Source organism: Panicum hallii, chromosome 9 (genome assembly GCF_002211085.1).
Source record: "Panicum hallii strain FIL2 chromosome 9, PHallii_v3.1, whole genome shotgun sequence".
Taxonomy (NCBI): Eukaryota; Viridiplantae; Streptophyta; class Magnoliopsida; order Poales; family Poaceae; genus Panicum; species Panicum hallii.
In genome coordinates this window covers 37,567,882-37,575,475 of record NC_038050.1, presented here as the reverse complement: position 1 = coordinate 37,575,475, position 7,594 = coordinate 37,567,882, and positions in this window count along the sequence as shown.

The window sequence follows — 7,594 nt, the reverse complement described above, 5'->3', positions numbered from 1 at the left end:
TCTGTGCCGGGGCAAACATGTCATAGAACACCTTTGCGGTTGCCTCTGGCTCCTCCTCCGTACGTCCTTCAGCGAACTGTGCCTCGTGATAGTCATTTAGCATGTCCGCTACCCCGGCATCGGCATCATAATCCTCCACGCGTGGTCTCACCACCTCCTCTCTCATACGACCGTCTTCACCATGGTAGACCCACCGGGTATAGCTTGCCGTAAATCCATTCCTCCAAAGATGTTCCCTCGTGACCTTCTTTGTTTGTCTCTTCCTGTTTACACAATTGCTGCATGGACAGACTATTTTACTCGCTCCTTTAGCAGCTTCGCCAAACGCCCGTTCCAAGAAAGCATCAGTCTTGTCGATCCATTCATCGGTGACCTGACCCTGACCTAAGCGGCCACTGTACATCCACTCACGATCTTCCATCCTCTAAACATATACAGCCGAGAATAATATCAATTGCATATGATACAAGTTTTCATGAACAAAATAAAGTGACACTGTCGGTACATATGGACAGGGGTACCTCCTGCTAGTGTGTCCAGGCTAAGGGGCGCGAGGTTATCCGTAACCTCGCACCAAGCCTTTGGGTGACGGGGCATACGGCCCGGGCCTGGCTGCTGGGGTCACGGTCTCTGGACCTTACCCCGTGTTCTAGCAGGTCCGGCGCCTCCACGTGCCCACAAGGATAAGGTGCTCAGGAACGGCCACCACGGGCCCGAACCACTGCGGGGTGGTCCGGTGCCGCCACGTGTGGAAGTCGGACCCCCAGGGGGCCTGTGCACCTGGGCCGGCCTCGAGGGCCCGGACCTCCCTTCCCTCCGGGGAGGAGGTCCGGTGCTGCCACGTGCCCTTGTGGACGTGGCTGCTAAGCCAGCTCTGCCACGTGTCCGGTGGCAGCCAGCCTTCTACAGGACGTCAGCCTAACTACCGCATTAAATGCGGGTAGGTGGGGTGTGCGTGCTCGGGTCAGGGCGTGGGCTGTCCACTGACACGTCGGGCAGGTATGCTAACACCACGGTAAGCCCACCTGTTACCAAGGCGGCGCGTCGCATCACCGTGCTGCGGGCGCGAGCAGGCGGTGTATAGTCACATCACAGCGCCGGGCACGTGAGCAAAGGGTAATTATGATCTGCTGCAGGAGGGCTGCGGCGTGCGCTGCTACAGAGTGCGCGGAGGCTACAACATGGCAGGTCAACATTACCCCTTCGCCTGTCAGCGGGAATTGACCCAACAGTGACAGCACGACTTCCACTGTGCATGTCACTGACAGCAAGCACTGTGCCGGTGAAATGGTACATGACCATACTCTGGTAGAAGATATACACATCAGCTTCCCGATTGAGGACTACAGGTAGGAGCTGGAGAGGAAGATTTCCGAATATGTGGCATAAAGGCTCCGATGTGTATTGTGGCAGAACCGCCTGAATTACACCGGCTCAAATATGCAAGTCCTCTCTCAAGGGCTCCATCGTACTTCAAACGGTGTAACCCATTGGTCTGTCGGGTCTCCGCCCGATACAACCACGGTTCAACAGGATCGAAGCAGGTTTACCTCGCACAAAGGCGAGTTTACAATCACAGTACAGCTCATTAACTTTTAATTTACAGATAAGCAAATATTATTACAAACCTTGTTCAAACTGCGAATAAAACTTATACAAACCGTGTTTGAACTGACAAGCTGAATAGCTTGTCCAAACTCACAGTGGAAAGAAAAGAATACGTGACTGCACACGTCGTGAAGGTGGACACCACGCTCAGCCCAAAGCCTGGTGTCACTCAGGAGGGTCACTGCCAGCCTGGGACGGATCCCACTCCACGGACCAGCCAAAAGGAACAGACGTTGGCCATGCAGGGTTGTCCATGGGATTCTCGAAAGTTAAACCTGAAACAGATACTAGCAAGGCTGAGCATTCTAATACTCAGCAAGGCTTTCCCGAGTTTGGGTATACTTTAGCCTGTAACTAGACTCACGAAGGCATTGTCAAGGTTTGGGGTTTATTTTCAGCTGAAAAGCAACAAAGAGTATGAACTACTTTCAACTTTTAGTTTCCATATTCTAGTTGTTTATCCATTCTAAGTTAGCACCTACACCAAGCAAGCAAGGTAAAGATTATCATTCATCCGGATTATTCCATCAATAGTTACACTTCTTACTCTATGTGGCAAAAGGGAAAAGCAGTCTCAATCTCCGCGAGAAACGGATGATTCTGAATCGGATTTCAACCTTGCAAGGTAAACCTAACACACACGCTTGGAACATCCAAAGATCATCCCAAAGCAACCGTTTGCCTCTCATTCTGGGTCGTGGATCAGGGCCACCACAATTGACTGTAGGACCGTACGCACACCAATTGTGCAGGGCATACGTCTGTAGCGCGACTACATGATCCCGTATTCCTGTCTGCCTTGCAGAACGTACTCCCGCACGTCGGTGCGTGAGAAAAACCAAATTACGAGTGGTGGGAGGTATGTCCACTTGCCGGGCCGATTGGTTACTAGATTTACCGCTTACCATATTTCGCGGCATGTGGCTAGTACTTTCAAACGCTTAGCCACCACTACCACACACTGCGACCTTATCAACCTTTAACAACACAGACAGGGCAAACTTCCAGGTCATGTCATTGCACATGACCCCGTCCATGATCCTTATAGTGATTGCGAAAAGGTAAACATTCAATTCATATATCACGCGAGTGACAGGAAATCACCCGACTTCTACCGGTCCTATTAGCAGAGCATCTAGCCGATATGGACTCAGGTGCAATACATTGGTTCCTAGGATCAATGCATCTAGGGTTCCATTTCAACTCTTAGACTTAATGCAAGATTTAATATATAAGTAACGAATTGTAGTAAAATTTAAATACTGGGTTATGCACCAGGACTTGCCTTCTGGAGTGGGGTTGGGGGCAGGAGTGTCAGAGGCTTCCAAACTTTGGTTCGGGGCTTCAATTAGTTCCTCGACAATTTGTGTTGAGTTTTCAGAAAACCCTTGGTCTTGCCCTAAGACCAACTCGTAATCTGCGTCATCGAGCGTCATTGATTCTATATGATATGCAATAAATTAAACAAGATGAGATTTGAATTTAAGATCTTATGTCACAACAAAGTTGCAATTCAACCAAGTCGACATACATGAATTCATGAAACAAAGGGGTTTAGACTTGAATTACTATTTATAATGGAGTCATGATCATAGTATTGGATTTATTGCAAACAGGAACCAGGACATTTGCATTTGAATTTAAATTCCAAGTTTAAATTCAAAACTTAGGTAAATAGGATCATAAAGTTTTGAAAGTTTATTTACATACTAATTATCAACACCTTAGGTTATGATAAAAAGATTTAATTAACTAAGCCCAGGGAACATGCTTAACTAATTTTAAATTACTTCAAATTTGAATTGCCCAAACTCAAAAGAACTTAAATTACAAAACAAAGTTAAGTTTAAAACTTAACACAAGTTCACATAGGACTCATAGCAATTACATACCAAAAATTATAAGAAACAAAGTTAAGGTGTAGAAGTTATACACAAAAATACCTCTCAACTTTAGATTTAAAATAGACAAAAAGTATTTAGTTTCATACTAAACTTCATTAACAAAAGTTGTAGGGCTTGAAATCTAGTTTCCAAGAAAACTAGTTTTGCAATTTTTGGATTTTTCTACAATTTATACTGAGTTAAACATGTTTCAGCCATTTGAAAGAAATCTAACTATAGCTATTTGCAGAAACCCCCCACCCCCCGGGACTTCTTTCTCCTTTAAACATCCACCCCTCCCTCTCTGCTCTCTTCTTACAGGTGGGGCCTCCTCTGCTTCTTCTCCCCCCTTGCCCACGGCCATGGCCGAGACGTCAGGGCGGCGGCGCCGCTAGCCTTGCCGGCGGTGAGGCCTCCCGGCTCCCAGCCCTGGGTCTACGGCCTGCCTGGCGACCCAAAGCAACTCCCTGCTCTCCTATTCCCCCTCCCACCGCAGCCCAACGACGCAGGATCCGGCCGTCCGCAGCTGCAGCCGCTCGGCCACGACGGCGACCACGTTCCGGTGACCCCAGCGCCTCCCAGACGTTGGGATCAGCACAAGGAGCACCCACACCCCCTCAGGAACACTCTCAAGCAAGAGGCTACGCCCCGTAGCGGCCGGACCCAAGGTCCCCACAGCGGCGCCATGGTGCTGCGGCGCACGGCGTCGCAAGCCGCGTTCCTGCCCAAACTACAGCGCTCCAAACCAACCCACGGGTTCAGGAGCACCACAAGCCCACAAACCACTGGGAACATTGCACATCCAGGGCTAAACTCGCTCCTAAGGCAGGGCTCACCAGAGGGGATCGATGGCGGTGCTCAAAACCGAGCCACTGGTTGAAATCCAGCGAGGATAGGTGCTAGTTTGGCTTGAGAAGTGGAGGAATGGTTTGGGGAATAGCTTCACACGGCTCTGGGCAAAAGAACTTGAAGGGGAAAGGAAGGACGGCGACGGAAGCTTGTCGGAATTGCATGGCGGTCGCTCGGGAGTGTCTGCCCGACATGGAGGAGCGAGGGCCAGCCAGCGAGGGTAATGCAGCGGTGGGAGGAGGGACCGGGCGACGCGTGGAGAGGGAGAGCAGGAGGTGGAGGGCGGCGCCCTGCACCGCGGCGGTCGAGGGGAGGTGCACCGATGGCAGAAGGAAGTAGCGCAGGGGAGCAGAGGGCAGAAGGGGCTCAGAGGAAGAAGATGAGAGGGGAAAACGTCCAAGGACTCATGTGTAAAATGAAAAAGATCCAAGGACTTCTCTGTAAAGTGAAATTCCCCGTTGATCTAAAGCTCAAATGAAAAAGTGCCCAAAATCAAAGTTGTAGAGTTTTTCAAGATCTACAAAAATGATTTAGGGCTCAAGTTTAAAAGCTCAAAGTTTGCAGCTTTACAAGATAGGTTTTGGATAAAGGTGAAATTTGCATTACATTGGTCCTTACCAAAGTGAATTTGATCAAATTTTAAACACATTTGCAAAAGTTCATGGAAGGTCATGATGACTTGTACTCTTACATATAGCTCTCAAGTAAACATAAAAGTTACTTTTACACATCAATTATTTTACATAAAAGCCCTATAGTTTTTGTTTTAATTACACATAGGTCCCTATCTTTACATCACAAACCCATTTTCTTAAGATTTAACCTCCCTTTTACACTTTCCTTCCTATAAAGATACAAATTTAGCACTTGGTATTATTTTTCTCCTAGGTTCTAGTGCTACCTTCCATTTCACCCAAATAACACTTAAGAGCCTATATTTTATAGAAATTGCAGATATACCCCTAGCCTTTTTGTACTACCCACATATACCATAATAAGCATACATATATCATACCGAAACCTAGTGTCCATGTTTTCCAATTACCTGAATGTCACAGCCTTCCCCCCTAAAAAGAATCTCGTCCTGAGATTCTGGAGCAGAGGAATTTGGATGATTAATTTCGGAAGTTGGCTTGGAAGAAATCCGTGAATTTATGCTGAAGATAAGATTCGGTTTCCCAGGTTGCTTCTTCTTCAGTATGATGATTCCATTGAATTTTGAATATTCTAATGGTTTCTCTCCTAGTGCTTCTTTCTTTGGTGTCTAACACTTTGAGTGGATGTTCTGTATAGGTCAAATCAGGTTCGATTTCGATGGCTTGGGAATCGATGATTTCGGTAGGAAGCTTAACACACTTCCTGAGTTGGGACACATGGAAGATATTATGGATGGCCGCTAACTGAGAAGAAAGTTGAAGATGATAAGCTACGGGTCCACAGATTTCAAGGATTTCAAAGGGTCCGATGTATCGAGGAGCAAGTTTCCCTTTTATGCTGAACCTTTGAATACCTCGGGTAGGAGATACTCGAAGATATACGAAGTCTCCGACTTGAAACTGTAATGGTCTTCTTCGTATATCAGCGTAGCTTTTCTGTCAAGATTGGGCTGCCTTCAGATTCGTCTGTATAATCCTTTCTCTTCTGCCTCATTGACAAGGTCTGGTCCAAAGACTTTACGCTCGCCGGTTTGTGACCAACTCAAAGGAGTTCTGCAATGGCGACCGTAAAACGCTTCAAATGGGGCCATCTTGAGACTGGTCTGATAGCTGTTATTGTATGAGAATTCTTCCAGTGGTAGGCATTTATCCCAATGTTTATCATATTGGAGGGCACAGGCTCTGAGCATATCCTCCAAGATCTGATTTACTCTTTCAGTCTGTCCATCTCTTTGAGGGTGATACGCGGAGCTTCGAATTAACTTAGGGCGTGTTTGGCATGACTCTGGAGTCCAACTCCAAAGGGGAGCAGGCCAGAGCCAGCCAAACGTCCCAACTTCGGAGCAAAATGCTCCCGGAGCCGATAGTGCATTTTGGATCGGAGCAACGGAGCACGTGGTTTCCAGCTCCAAATGCTCCTCTTACGAACGTCGTCGTGGAGTTCTAGTGAATTTACCCGCCACTGCCACTCGTTACAAAGAAAATGTTTCGTTTCTGGTTCTTTTCTTCTCTCCCGAACTCGTCTCTCCCGTCTCTCCCGCTCCCCACAGCTCCCCACCGCCCCTTCTTCTGCCCTAACCGCCGCCGCCCGGGAGGGCATCCGCCGCCGCCCCTCCTCCGGGCCCCCGCCGGCCTCCGGCCCCCGCCGCGTCTCCCCCCGCCGCATCTCCCCCCGCCGCCGCATCCCCCCCCCCGCCGCATCTCCCCGCCCCCGCCGCATCGGCCCCCGGCGCCTCCGCCCGCCGCCGCATCCGCCCCCGCCGCGTCTCCCCCCGCCGCATCTCCCCCCCGCCGCATCGGCCCCGCCCGCCGCATCGCCCCCGCCGCGTGCCCCCCCCGCCGCATCTCCCCCCGCCGCATCGGCCATCGGCGCATCCGCCCGCCGCCGCATCGCCCCCGCCGCATCCGCCCCGCCGCATCTCCCCGCCCGCCGCCGCATCCGCCCCCGCCGCATCGCCCCCCGCCGCGTCTCCCCCCGCCGTATCTCCCTCCGCCGGCAAGGTTAGTGCAATTGCAAACGTATTCTGTGGTTCCCTTGTCTTATTTCAGATTGCAAGAGCAAACTTTTGCTTATATATAGCTTGGCATGATTTGTGTATTTTGTCACATGCATTCCCTTTGTTTTTCCTGGTAGAACGAATGGGAATCCTTCATTCTTTGAATGAAAAGTGTTTATTAGCCTAAAAATCTGGATGTATGACACTAATAACATGCATTGGTTACATTAGCAGTAGGCATTACTCTGTTTTGATGTGCTCCTTTCATGCATTTTGTAACTAAGCAGTGTGCATTTGAACAAGTCATATTATTTTATCTGCAACATGTAGTATAGATCTTATGAAGCCAACAACTATACCACCACTACTATTTTCTGATGCATGGAACCTATGTACTCGATCGCCATCAGAAATTAGATGCATACAATAGAGAATAACAACCACATTAGCACATCGCAGCATTGCATGAAATGTGCAACGACAGCAGCAGGATTGCAATGTGCAGGCCCTCAAGGGTCAAAATGGCATGTGGCAGCATAAAGTAGTGGTGCTAGCAACCAATAAAACCCAGGTTAGCAGACAGCAGGGTTTAGTTTGACAC